This window comes from Daktulosphaira vitifoliae, unplaced genomic scaffold, assembly GCF_025091365.1.
Source record: "Daktulosphaira vitifoliae isolate Bord-2020 unplaced genomic scaffold, ASM2509136v1 Scaffold_2, whole genome shotgun sequence".
In the NCBI taxonomy this organism is placed as follows: domain Eukaryota; kingdom Metazoa; phylum Arthropoda; class Insecta; order Hemiptera; family Phylloxeridae; genus Daktulosphaira; species Daktulosphaira vitifoliae.
This window is the reverse complement of record NW_026099573.1, coordinates 7,914,620-7,929,465: the sequence shown is the minus strand read 5'-3', so window position 1 is coordinate 7,929,465 and position 14,846 is coordinate 7,914,620. Positions and strand designations below refer to the sequence as shown.

Below are 14,846 nucleotides of genomic sequence, written 5' to 3'. Positions count from 1 at the left end.
AGTTTATGGTCTATGAGTAGTAGCTATAATCGCATAACGCAGACGCCACCGCTAAGTCGTGTTGAAAATTATAAAAAAAAATAATAATTTTCGATTATTTATTTTGATTTCATTATTTTATTGTATACCACCTCGTATACAATATTGGATATTGTATAACTAAATCTAAATTATTAAATTATTACTATAAATTATAACTAAATTATTCGTGTCTTTTTGTAAATCTTAGATTCGAGATATTTACCGTATACATTAATCACGTCTATATAATTTGTAATTAGAATCTATTCAATAACAATAGATTTTTGATATTATAATTAATTTAGGAACCGACATTTTTTTTGTTTTCAATTCGATAATAATAATTTTTGAACGATTTATAGACATTTTCATATTTTACGATTACTTCAATATACATAAATCAAATAATATCGAGATCGACGTACCCAAAGAAAATGCGTCTGATAAAGCTAATAGAATCATTAAACCCTGCTTGAACATCATCTGAAAAGCGTAATTACAGTTATAATAATTTCTGACATAATTATTTTTTATTAAATTTTTTCATATAATTTCTAAATTTTTGTTTATAAGAAAATCAGTATTGAAAAATTAAATAAATGCACGGAGGACATTCATAAAATCCATACGAGTCGTCGCAGTTACAATTCGTTGAAATGCGGTTATAAAATAACGGATTTCCGAGTTGTTCTTAAATTTACATCTAGTTGAATATGAAAAATTAAAAATTTTAGGAATTAAATTTCACCTCGGATATCATATCAGAGGTAAAATGTATTATTATGAATATATATGATAACGCGTTATTTGTCATTAATAACGTGTTGTCTTTTGAAATCAGACGTCTCAAAAGTAATTTACCGTTATGATAATTGTAATTAGTAAATGTTCAAAGCTATAGAAATATTTACGTTGTANTAATTGTAATTAGTAAATGTTCAAAGCTATAGAAATATTTACGTTGTACGATAAAAAAAATTGTAAATAAACGCAGTGCCTCACAGTGGTAGGTATTATATAGGGTTTACCCGATACTTGCCTTTATCTAATACTTACCGGAAGAAGCAATCTTTTTAACGCTGATCGATAGTCTTAAAAACTTGAGTTTTTCCCTCGTTCGCCATTGAACTAGAGAACACGTCAACAGATTTATATAGCGCCACGTTGTGCGTCGTGATGTTTGATCAGTTTTTTCAATAGATGAAATAATTTTTATTCTAATTTTCAGCGTACCAAATTTTTAATACGTTTTGAAAGAATGGAATCCAAAGTACGACAATAGAACTCACAAAAAACTATACTAATGTGACGCTTAAATTATAAGTGAAATATTATTCAATGAGATGTTTAAAACTTATTGCACGGGAAATGATGATTTTATTTTTAAAATATACACAATACTTAACTCACGCACATTAATTAAACTGATATTTTTTTTATATACTGTAATTCCAATTGAATAGTTGAAAATGTGATTTTACCGTAGCATTCTATTGCATAGAATACGTGGGATTGTGCTTTTTTTTTTTAATCAATTTTAACCGTGTTTAGAGATATGAAATAAAACAAAAATTGTCTTTATTACCGTCATTTTTTTTTCGACTTGACTTGATTTGTTAAGTTTTTTAACGTTTATAGCGATTTTNAATTTTAACCGTGTTTAGAGATATGAAATAAAACAAAAATTGTCTTTATTACCGTCATTTTTTTTTCCACTTGACTTGATTTGTTAAGTTTTTTTCACGTTTATAGCGATTGTCAATCCCTTTTAGTCGATATTATCGATTTTTAAAGTGACGCAATAGACGCAATGTTTTATTTGGAACTTTTCAGAGGGGCTAATAAATAATCTAGCGAAGTAAAAAAGACCGGGGGCAAACGTTACTCAGAAAAAAAGCATCATCACGATTTCTTCTTTAACGGTTTTTTGAACGTGTATAGTGAAAAATAAAAAATAATTTTCATTTGGTAGAATAAAATGATTTTTAAAAATAAAAACATAATAATAAATTTATCGTATAAAACGAATGTTATTCTGCGTTTAATTTATTTATCTTAATGTAATTTTTTTTTTTGATTTCTTGATTAAAAAAATGAAAAAAATTTTACTTAAATAGATTTTAAATATTTCGTATCCAGCGATTTTTACGCGTCGTTTGATAAAGAATATTTTATTTATAAAAAATAAATCAATACACACACACGTGTATATTACTAGGAAAAATAATATACGCGCATGCAGAGGAAGTTGTATGGTAATGGTTGCTAGAATTCTGGCGGCATTATATATTTATAGAGAGAGACATATGTATATATAAACCAATATAAACTATAGAGTTTTAAAAAAAAGAGAAACATTTTTTTTGACGAGCAAAACTAAAAGGTTCACGGGGCTGCAGAATTGAGTGTGTTCCGGGCGGCAAAATTTCTAAATTTGGCCAACTGAGCGTAGACACGTAGAACTTTACGTAAACCGTACAAATAAAAAAATAATCGTGACAATCGCGATACTATTTTTACATATACTTATGTGTGCATTAGTCAATAACAGTGATTCACTGACTGTGCCTCACGATTTTTCTTTAAAAATATTAGTTTTATCTCATACGTGTAATTAGTTTATTTGTTAAAACTCATTGTTGAACTACTCGACACGAAAAATAAAGATTCCAATTTCATCCGCTAACCCTTAAATCAATATGGACTTTAGTTTTTAAAATTGCGACCTAGTTTTTTTTAAATAATCTTGTTTAGTATAAAAAAAATCAATTTTATTAAATTCTAAACGAGGTATAATCACTGTTTAAAGTTTGGGGGATTTGACAAATAAAACAGTAGTCGGGTAAATACAGTAACATTACTATTTAGCGTACCGATAAGAAATACCGGTATGTTGAATCGCAATGTAAATTTTTATTAAATATACATTTTTCTACAAAATATATAAACATATTAAATATGTATAACGTTTACTAGACAAAATATTAATAACTATTTTACAGTAGTACTTTTTTCTTACAGTTTTAGACAAATGTTAAAAATAAAGGACATTTTTAAAAACACGTGTACTCGTACTAGGTAAATAATATAGCTCATATACGAAGTAAATTAAATAATTTTAACGATAACGCGTTTAAAATAATAACGAATAATTAACGTATAAGATTTAATTATTCGCCTAGCAACTAGATTGTATCATAATAATTGTTGTTGTTTATATTATTTGTTTATAATTAAACTAAAAAAAAACTCAATATTATCATCAATATTGTTTAACTATCATTAAAATAACCGTCATTGTTGTAGGGGAAGACAGAATACATTTAAAAAGTGGTATTAAATTGAATATCTAACCAGATGACACATTTCGGCATAAGCTTAAATTACTATTTTGAGCTAAACGCTCCGTTATAACGTGTATAATGTAAAGAAACAATACGACGACGGAGCCCCCAAATTATATTTTTAGAATAATTGTTACATTTTGTTTACTACTTATTCTTACAAAATACAGTTGTAAAAAAAAAATTTTAATAAAAGTATACATAAAAAATACGCGTGAAAAATTATTTTTATTACAAAAAATGTATAATTTTATTTGTAGAATAATAAATCGCGACTAACAAAATACTCGGATATGAAAAAAAAAAACGTTCTTTAAACATTGCCAAAATATGTTAAACACTAATAATTATCTATTATAAGCGGGAAAAATTTTTTACTAATTTTATTCGTAAAATAATTTATAGAAAGCAAACCAATGTTTGCAGTTATGACTAATAAAATGATACAATATAATAGTTCAATAATTAGTAAACAAAATCCTACAACAAATTAACACGTAGTAAATGAATTCAAAAGAATATATTCTTTTCCGACAGTTACAATTGAACGTTTGAACAAGCGTAAACGATAATTAATGAAATAGTTGGGGAATTAATTATTTAATTCGACGATAATAACTAAACAGAATAAAAATTTTATTTTAATAAATATTAACAAGAAACCGATTGAAAAATAACATTGCTCGATCCGTTGCAGTACAGCTGTTATCATCTAACCCAGAGTTTCTCAAAGTGTGGACCGCGGACCCCCAGGGGTCCGCGAGCACATATCAGGGTTAGGTCTTTAAAACTGTAGGTCTTCAGATCCCCCCATCTGAATCCCAATCACGGACCCCCCCGTCCGTGATTCATTTGACTTTGAGAACCTCTGATCTAACCTAACGTTACAGCGAGATAATATATTTTTAATAAATAACAATCGTTCATTAGCAAAAATGCACGTTTTGTATTTAACTCGTAAATAATAAACAAGAGTTTATTATAAAATAAATAATGAAACATGGCGCAGTCGGGCTAATGAATTCTACGTGTATTACCCGGTGAATGAATAATAATTACAAATCAGCGTTTTCAATTAGTTTTTTTTTTTTTCTTTTTTTTTTAAGTAAGTATCATGGAATTCAATAAGCCGTCGCCGCTTAAAATGACAGGTAACCTGCCTGAAAACTTTTAGTTTTTTAAACAACAAGTTGAAATATATATATATGACTGCCACGGAAACCGATGGCGAGCCAAAGGAAGTACGAGTAACTCGCCTTTTGAACTCGATTGGTTCAGATGCATTAAAAGTGTATAACACTTTAGCGACTGATAAAAATATGAATACTGATGTACCTGGAATATTAAAAAAGATTAGAAAAATATTGTTCTCCTGGAACAAATGAAACGATGGCTCACTATAAATGTTTTACTGCCAAACAAAATGATGACCGATTTGATGTGTATTTAACGCGTCTAAAGGAATTGATTAAACCGTGTAACTTGGGAGTAAAGGAAAACGAGTTACTCAAAACTAAATTTTGTATTGGTATTCAAATTCGTGATACGCTTGAAAGACTACGCAGAGAGCACACGCTGTTAGACAAAGCGATAACGTTCTGTCAATCTGTTTGAGCATCTGAGAAAAACTGTATGGAATTGGAGAAAACAGCAAAAGTAAATCAAGTTCCCAAACAAATAAATGCCAAACCAAAATCAACTATCAACAACTATATCAGATGTGGAACAACTCACCCGATNCCCAAACAAATAAATGCCAAACCAAAATCAACTATCAACAACTATATCAGATGTGGAACAACTCACCCGATTAACAAATGTCCAGCATATTACCGTATGCTGGACATTTGTTAATTGGTTATAAACTTGTAATAAATGTAAATTATTAAATCGTTTTTTCCATCAATGTAAATTCTAAACTAGACTCCGCTCCAAAAACCGATAAAGTAAGGAAACAAATAAATAATAAATTTAATAAAAAACATAAATTCAAACAAAACGTAATTAATACGGTGGAAACCGAAACAAATAATGACATTGATAATGATGATTTCTCTTTTACAATTAATCGAATTAAGAGAAAGACGTAAATAAATTTAAAAAAAGGTTTCAAGTTATAATAGTAAATGATGTTGAAATAAATTTTCAATTAGATTCTGGCGCAGAGACTAATATATTACCTTAAAAATATTACAATAGACTAAAAAATAAAAATGAAATTGTAAAAACGAATGTTAAGATTGAATCATATGGTGGGTATAAGATGAATCCTATAGGTGTTGTAGATTTAGAATGTAGTGTTAAGGAACTAAAGGAAAATGTAAAGTTTATAGTTTTAGATAATCCTAACTGCATTCCCATATTAGGTTTAAAAACTTGCACTAATTTAAATTTAATTAAGAGAATAAATAATGTAAATGAGGAATAGTCCTCATATACATATATATATATGGTTACGCGTCCTCATTGTGAACTTAAAGATTTTATTAGGAAAAACAAAGAAGTCTTTGAAGGAATAGTTCAATTTGAAGGATTACTTTCCCAAATATAATGAAAATTAAATTAACTGAAGGTGCAGCGGTTCCGATAGCCAACCCTCGTCGTTGGGTACCGCTATCTGTTAAAAATCGACTTAGGAAGACCCCGGAATTTTGCAAATAATTGGGGGGGGGGCTTTGAAATTAAAACTTCGAGTCCACATTGTCCAAAGAGCAACGGCTTAGCAGAGAAAGCTGTAGGGATTGCAAAAAAATGATCAAAAAGAGTAGAGAAAATGAATAAGACGTAGAACTTTATTTGTTAAACTACAGAAATGCTAAAGTGGCTAATCTAAATTATACACGTGCACAGTTATTACAAAACCGTAACTTACGCACTAAATTACCACCCACCACTATTGAAAATCTAAAACTCAAATAAAATAATAATGCTTATGAGAAAATGCTTTTAAATCGACAGAAACAAAAACAAAATTATGACAAAAGGGTTTTAATCGAGGAAGTTGTTTTTAAAATAGGAGATAGAGTTTTTGTACAAAATTACAAAAATAAAAATTGGGAATAAGATGGAGTAGTGAGTAAATTAAACGGTACAACGTCTTATTTAATTAAATAAAAGTTAAAAACGATAGAGTATTGAGGAGAAATATAACTCGTGTTAGGCAAAGAAAATCATTACTATGCGAGGAAGAGGTAAAAGAAAATAAAAATAAACAATTTACAGAAACTAAAGGACCACTAAACTAAAGGACAAACTAAAGCGACAAGGTATGGAAGAGAGGTCAAGCGGCCTATTAGACTTGGATATTAATCCTAGTGCTATTCATGTTGAGTATGTAAAATTAATAATTATTATTAAGGTATTCAAATAAAACTTTTAATTTATATTGTACGGTATACTCGTGAAAAACGTCAATTGCCACCGTCTAGAATAATAATTATGAAATTTGTTAACTTTATTTTATGTTAATTATGTATACATTTCCATTGTTTAACTATTTAAAATGTTTAAAGTTTTATTAATGTCAAGTTGAAAAGGGGAAGATGTGGCAGTACTGCTGTTATCATCATTAACCCGACATTACAGCGAGATAATATATTTTTAATAAATAACAATCGTTATTAGCAAAAATGCACTTTTTGTATTTAATTCCGTAATATAATAATAATAAATTATGTAAAAAATAAAAAAAAGAGTTTATTATAAAATAAACAATGAAACACAATCAATGCTAACAAAACGTAATAAGTGAGGGAAGACAGCGATACAATTAAAATTATTTTTATTCGTTTATAAAGATAATTTTTAAGTATCAATACCTGAAATTATTTTCCATCATTTTAGAAACGAATTTATGATATAAAATTTAAATTTTTAATTTAATAATTTGATATAAATCAAAATTTAATAATTAATTTATAAATCTAAATTTAATAATTAATTTATAAATCTAAATTTATTAGAAAATAAATGTATGGATCTAGTTGGTTAAATAAATTCGTTTTAATACAATTCACAATAATGATAAATTATACTTTATAAATAACATGTGCACTTGTGAAGACATCTTGTATGTTATTTTATAATTGTTTTTTGTGAGTTATTTGGTGAAAAATTATTTTTTTTACGCGTAATAATCAAGTTGTATAAATGACATCCTTGAAGATTCAAACGAATCAGTGATTCGTTTGAAAGGTACTCCGACAATGTGTGTCGGAGTACCTTTAAAATTAAAATGTATCTAACGTAAATTACGGGCCATAGATTATAAATATTTGAACTGAAATCGAAAAATTAAAAAATTTTTAATTGAAAAATGGGATTGTTGGACTAATTTAAATCCCATACAATACTCGTAGACCGTGAAAACTTTATAGTTGTTTATACACTCGAAGCACAAAATATTATTGTTTAAAATGAATTAATCGAATAATATTTAAAATATTATCATGTTATTTTTATTCGAATATACCCCCCGGTCTTTCCCTAAATATTCATTTAAACGTGAATTTATACAATGTATTGGATCTCTTAAAGTATAATTTTTAATAACTAAACCGAAACAATGCGAGAAATCGACAATAATATTNGGCGGTCTTTCCCTAAATATTCATTTAAACGTGAATTTATACAATGTATTGGATCTCTTAAAGTATAATTTTTAATAACTAAACCGAAACAATGCGAGAAATCGACAATAATATTTCGTATAACGAATGTAACAAAAATACGCCTACGGGAATATAAAATTCCAGATACCGATTAACATAATCGGTATCTGGAATTTATCAGATAACATATCTGCGTTCTACTGGAAATATCGGGTCCATTTCTCCAGCCCTCCCTTTTTTCAATTTTGTAGTTTTTACTTTGCGATTCTTTTGTGCGTCGTTTATGCAGAAATGTGCACAAGGTGGTCCCGTCGTTTGTGCACACTTACTCTCCGAGATATCGTATAAAAACATATTTGGGGGACGCAGAAACAGTAGCCCCCCCTTTTTTTAATTTTGTAGTTTTTACTTTGCGATTCGTTTGTGCAGAAATGTGCACAAGGTGGTCCCGTCGTTTGTGCACACTTACTCTCCGAGATATCGTAAAAACAAATTGGGGGACTGTAGAAACTTATATTATCTTGTTCGGAAAATACTAAATACTCGATGTTTGTTTCACAAAATAAAGACTTTGAAAAATTGTGGCCAAACCCAACCAAACCAACACGCTTTCTGATGGTGTCACTGCACAAACGTACAAAAAAAGAGCTGATATTTTAAACTAAAATTTTTGTGGAGTACCTACACCGAATGGTGTTATATATTTATGAGTACAAAGCCCAGCTGACAATGTTCTATCTAAGATTTTAAACAATTACCCATTTATTAAAGTTACAGATTTTTGTAATTTTTGTATAGTTATGACAAATAATGAAAACATACCATATATTACAGTAACATTAAAATACATTAAAAAAACCTACATGCGACAACTGAACATTAAGTTTATTAAAGATGTTAATAAACTAACAGAGGATAACTTGCGTCACGTCTGTTCAAATAAACATGTAAGAACAATAGAGTGCAGACCACATATACACGTTTTAATTTGATTAATTTGAACGATTTATCAGCAAGTAATCTTCCCGATACACATATTCAGTTAAACCATATACCAAAGTTTTTAAAAATAAATGATACTGATTTTTTTTTACGACGACTGATAAGTACACCAGACAACCAACAGCGTGCTAGTTCCCATGAAATTCTGGGACGTTATCACACGCATACATACAGACATCCCATGAATGTGTGGCGACTGTACGGTGGTAATGTAAAAGAAAAAGTTACACAAAGTGTAAATGAAACCACAAAACTTTATATATAAATCGTGATGTGTTCTGGATAAAATGTTTTTATTTCGTCATAACTTCTGTGTATTGTTTATTTGAATTTTTCTATGACAGTTGCCAATACAATGTCACGCCAGCNGGTATGACAGTTGCCAATACGATGTCACGCCAGCTCCCACCTGAGCAAGACTTATTTTCGAGAGATAAAGATAACTGCACAAATAATTATCTATCGTGCACAAATAACGGGACCTTATGCACAAACGATGCACAATCGAATGGCGAAGTAAAAACTACAAAATTAAAAAAAGGGGGGGCTGGAGAAATGGACCCGGAATATTGCCATTTCTAACAATAATCACGATAAAGTTTATTATTAATACAGAATGTCCATCCCATCACCAAGTTGACGTCTTTAATAATTAAATTTAGCCAGTATTTTGCGTTTTACATATACAGAGTGTATAATTACATATATATATATATATATATACATAATTACATGTATACACTGTATATTGTACAGAGTTTATAATTATACATAATTTTTTTGTAATTTTAAAATAGCAATTTTTAGCACTTTTCTTACAAAAAAATTCAATACGTCAATAACAAGTTTAGAATATTTACTTATTGTGTGTCACGAGCGTTTTAAGGCATAGAGTGCGAGGGTATGTAGGGCGAGTATACATCGCGAGAACAAGCTACACCCGTAGTCGACAACTGTAAAAAGACGGTTACCGCGAGGGTGGAAAATTTTCGAGTTTTAATTTTCAAATTTCATTACGCGTTTTTTCAACCGGTCGAGAAAACGGTGAAAACGTCCGTCCGGGATTTTTACCCTTTAACCCGGAATTTCGAAATACCGATCAAATCTATTGCGTATCTGGACCGTCGCGTATAATAGATAGATAGATAGGGGGCAGATTCGAACCGCTCGATTATGTATTATTTTAATCGCGCCGTTCTCCACGACCCCGATTATTCCAGGTGGGTAACTGCGAGCGTTTGATTGATTTTCGTTTTTAGCGCGCGTTTAAAGGATTTTCAAACGAAAATCCTTTTTGACGATAAAACACACTGTGACCGCCGCCGGTCGGCGTCATGCGTTTCGTCGCCTATTAAAACACCACATCCGACCCTCGTCGAGAACGTCTTCTCGTGCAAAAAAACCGAACGCGAACGGCAGCAGCAATCGTTCGACTTTCGGTAATACGGTGACGAGTGACAGAGATCCCCCCGACCGATTCTCGGCACCCTAACCCGACCGAAACCCCGATTGGATCGTTAAGAAGANCGTCGCGTATAATAGATAGATAGATAGGGGGCAGATTCGAACCGCTCGATTATGTATTATTTTAATCGCGCCGTTCTCCACGATCCCGATTATTCCAGGTGGGTAACTGCGAGCGTTTGATTGATTTTCGTTTTGAGCGCGCGTTTAAAGGATTTTCAAACGAAAATCCTTTTTGACGATAAAACACACTGTGACCGCCGCCGGTCGGCGTCATGCGTTTCGTCGCCTATTAAAACACCACATCCGACCCTCGTCGAGAACGTCTTCTCGTGCAAAAAAACCGAACGCGAACGGCAGCAGCAATCGTTCGACTTTCGGTAATACGGTGACGAGTGACAGAGATCCCCCCGACCGATTCTCGGCACCCTAACCCGACCGAAACCCCGATTGGATCGTTAAGAAGAAAATAAAAAACCCAGAGACAGTTTTGTGGTTTCTGGTGCCGTCTCGAACGGTCGCCGTTTGTCGCTCGTGACGCGCCGAACGAGTATCGCCGCCGCCTGTACTCGTCATCTGTACTCGCTCGTAAACGATAAAATCCTAAATTTCTAAAACCCCCCCCCCGAACGAGTACGTGTCGGATCGATAACATCGGCCGCGAGCGATCGATTTTTATTATATAAAAAAATATTGTCGACGAGTCGCGCGGCCGGCCATTGAACGACGTAAACGCGAATTCCACGTGCTATACGGGATGATTGATTTTTTTTCCACTACCCCCCCCCCACACGATCACTGACGGAAAAATAAATAATTTAAACGTTTTCTATTTGGATTCCTTTAGCTACGCGATGATCATTTTCGAGTTCGTCCCTTACGCTCCGTAAACACGTCAAACGGGAACGCGTATTTTGAAAACTAATGAAACGTTGAAGGTTTTTTTTTTTTTTAATAGTAAATGCAATTTGAATCTTTAACGCGACTCGTCCGTTTATTCGACGTAAAACCATAAACTAAAAACTTAAGCTTAAAGACTTAAACCTATGCGACTTAAACTTACGACTCGCGAGTTTCATATTTTTGATAAAACGTTCACGTATAGTAGGGGATGGATCAAAAAGTCAATCTCCGAATTTTTAACGAGAACCGTTTTAACTGTATTTTATATGTTAGTATATACTGTATTTTAGTTGAATACAAATTTTTTAGTGTCAAAATTAAAAAGTCGAAAATCCATAGCGAGGATTATGATTAGCGTTGTCATTATATAGTCAATTTCTAGTAGGTCTCGAGTAAGCTTAAAATTTTTTTTTTTTTAATGCGGTTTGGCTGATATTCACGTATATTACGAGTAGAAAAAAAATTATTCGCTAATCTTAAAAACTTGTTCGTTTTTTTTAAAATAAAGTGTAAGCTATAATGTGTATGATATTCGAGAAAATATTAATAAATACTTAAATTAAATACTTTTCGACTATATTTCGTTTGTTTACGTTTTCAACAGTAACTGTTATAACAGTAACAGTAACAGTACAACTGTTGTACTTTTCATGTATTATCGAAAATGTAAAATTATATTTTGTATTTATCTTAAAATGGCCTTTTTATAAACCAAAAACGGGTGGTATAATAACGGTGGTAATTTATGGGTTTGTTTTTACGTAGAAAAGACAGAGAATTGTATGAAATCTCAAATACTTAATTTTTTTTCCAAATTGATTGACCTAGAAAAACAATTTTTTTATATTTTTAATAATTATCAATACTATTGTTTCTCGACGACTATGAAATCTATAAAATATATATGAAAAATATATATATATATGAAAAATATCCAGTCGCCACGACACCATTTTATTAATTTCGATTGGCTTGACCGGTTTCGAAGCGTTTCGAGCTAATTATCTCGTCGTATAATACTGTAGAATTATACAACGAGATAATTAGCTCGTGATTCGATACGATAAAAAATTTAAACATAAAATATTCGTGAAATATCGTAAATAAATATAGTTGCGAAATCGTATAAAACTTAGGTAAAATAAAATAAAATTTACGTGTTGTTGAAAATATTTATAAACGAGACGGTAGATCATCATCGAATACTTTTTTATTATAAATTTTTTATCCAACAATTAATTTATACTAAATATAACGACGAATAACTCGAGAATACAATTTTATGTTATGTTAAAATCGCACGATTTTAACATAACATAAATACCGATGCACATCGTCGGTATTGATTTAATTTCTAATTACCGTGAATTTCTAATTACCTTGAATTTTTAAATTATGAAAAATCGTCAAACCCGTGTCAAGTCACGGGTTTACTCGATTTTAATAGTAAAATTTTCAACGTTTTTAGTTTCGTTTAAATAATTTTTCATATTTTAATATTAGGCGAGTAAAAATTAATTACATATAGTTTTAATTTTATTAATTACACATAGTTTTNTAATTACATATAGTTTTAATTTTATTAATTACACATAGTTTTAATTTTATTAATTACATATAGTTTTAATAAAATTAATTTTTCATATGAATGTTATAATTTCTTTTTTATCTTCTTCTTCTTCTTCTTCTTTTTTTTTCGGCTTCTTGTGCTCGCCTATGATTTTGTTGTAAAAATATTGCGTCGGAAACATACAGTTCTGTTCGAAATTCGCAGGGATATATTTTGTCGATTCCTCGTCGTCCGCCAAGTTGTCGAAAAACGTCCACGCTTTAATCGCCTGTTCGAGTCTGACGCAGAAATTTTCGTTTAGCGTCACATTCAACATTAAAGCGTTGAACGTCGTCACGTCGCTAAACAACAGATTATAAATGCCTTTTTGGAATCTCAACAGCAACTTGAGGGTCAGATTCTTGTCGGCGTTCGCGTGATTTGGATTCGAAAAAGTGTCGTTCAACAGTTGCTCCAGATTGGAAATGTCCGTTTTGTGACGTTTCATGAAATCGATGACTTTCTTCGTCGGCGTGCTAATCGCGCTACTGATATGGCTCGGCGAATTTATCCAGAACGTGTACTCACAGTACTTTGCCAACACGTACAGCAGTTTGTACGACCTGATTCTCGCGGCCCACGGGATTTTCGACGCGTCAACGTTGCCGCCGTTAATCGTGCCGAACACGACATTGTGGGGAAGGCTGAATATCACCTCGGACTTGACGAGTTGGCCGTTTGGATGATTTTCCCAATCGAACGCGTCGGAAAAACGACAGACCGCCAGAAGCGTTACGACGACGATCGAACACGACGACAATGGCGATTTCATTGCGGTTAAATAAGCGGCGATAACTGATGTTTATATGATGTTTAATAAAAATGATGTTAATTAAACGATCGGTCGCTCGGAGGATATTCAAAGGTCGTCCAACGAAATAACTCCAACGATGATATCTAAATACTATTCGACGATTTCGATGTCTATTTGGATATTACCGCGATATAAATGCTAAAAAAATAATATCGCGGTAATGTTTGCCAACTTTTTGTGACGCAATCGTTTTTTAAATCACACTAACACGGTGAAAAATTTACAAAAAATATTATATTTATATTGTAGCACGAGGCTCGAGCGTGTTATATCGAGTGCGTGTTTAAACAGAACAAATTTTGTTTTTTTGCAATACGCGGCCACCGTACGGCTAAAGAAAATCGCGACGAGAAAATAATTTTGAAATTTCGAGTCTCGTTCGAACCGGCCGAGTCAAAAACATTACCGCCTCTGTTGATACTCGCCCCGTTCAAATGTGCCGCCCGGGTATTCGAATAATCGAAACCGAGTGCATCGATAATTGTGAATCGTTTCATTCACATTTTAATTAACATTTATTTTTAAGGCGCGTCTTTCTATTATTATATACTTTTAAACGTTTTAATAGAAAATAATTATTATTTTCTATTAAAACGATAATATAAGGATAATTATTATCCTTATACATTAATTATCNTAATATAAGGATAATTATTATCCTTATACATTAATTATCCTTTAATTACATTAAAATATATATATATAGTACGGAATAAAATTGAAATCACAGATTCTCCCAGGCGGCACTCGGTCGTTTGTTCAATCAAAGCGATTGAACAAAGTCCAACGAAGTCCAAAGCGGACTTGGAATATTTTTGAATCTCGTTTTGGTCGAGTTGGCATTAAGAAATATCGGCGTCGAGAGATCGACACCGATTCGAGTATAAATACGGGCAACGAGGGAATTTTTTTTCAGTTTTCGAGGGTAATCAGCGTCTTTGACCGGATGCGATTCGCGGCGTTGTTTAGATCGAAATCGGTCCGGCGAGAGCTGAGATCGAAATCGGTCCGGCGAGAGCTGAGATCGAAATCGGTCCGGCGAGAGCTGAGATCGAAATCGGTCCGGCGAGAGCTGATAT

At 31.6% G+C, this 14,846-nt stretch overlaps 1 protein-coding gene, 1 long non-coding RNA gene and 1 pseudogene across 3 annotated transcripts in view; 1 reads left to right on the top strand and 2 right to left on the bottom strand.

Annotated features, from left to right (window-relative positions):
* LOC126899886 (uncharacterized) overlaps window positions 1–1,214 on the bottom strand; it is a 43,521-nt gene extending 42,307 nt beyond the window's left edge. Inside the window, exon 1 of one of the 2 annotated variants that reach the window (XM_050675130.1) lies at window positions 1,078–1,214. The gene's annotated coding sequence lies outside the window, so the exon portion shown is untranslated. Of the gene's footprint in view, window positions 1–1,060 lie in introns of both variants that reach the window. The other variant, XM_050675132.1, reaches the window with a different exon arrangement.
* A 3,443-nt stretch (window positions 1,215–4,657) lies between these two features.
* On the top strand, window positions 4,658–5,839 carry LOC126899888 (uncharacterized; annotated as a pseudogene).
* A 7,058-nt stretch (window positions 5,840–12,897) lies between these two features.
* LOC126899890 (uncharacterized) overlaps window positions 12,898–14,846 on the bottom strand; it is a 6,366-nt gene continuing 4,417 nt past the window's right edge. The window contains exon 2 of the long non-coding RNA XR_007702741.1: window positions 12,898–13,608. This is a non-coding gene — a long non-coding RNA (uncharacterized LOC126899890). The remainder of the gene's footprint in view (window positions 13,609–14,846) is intronic.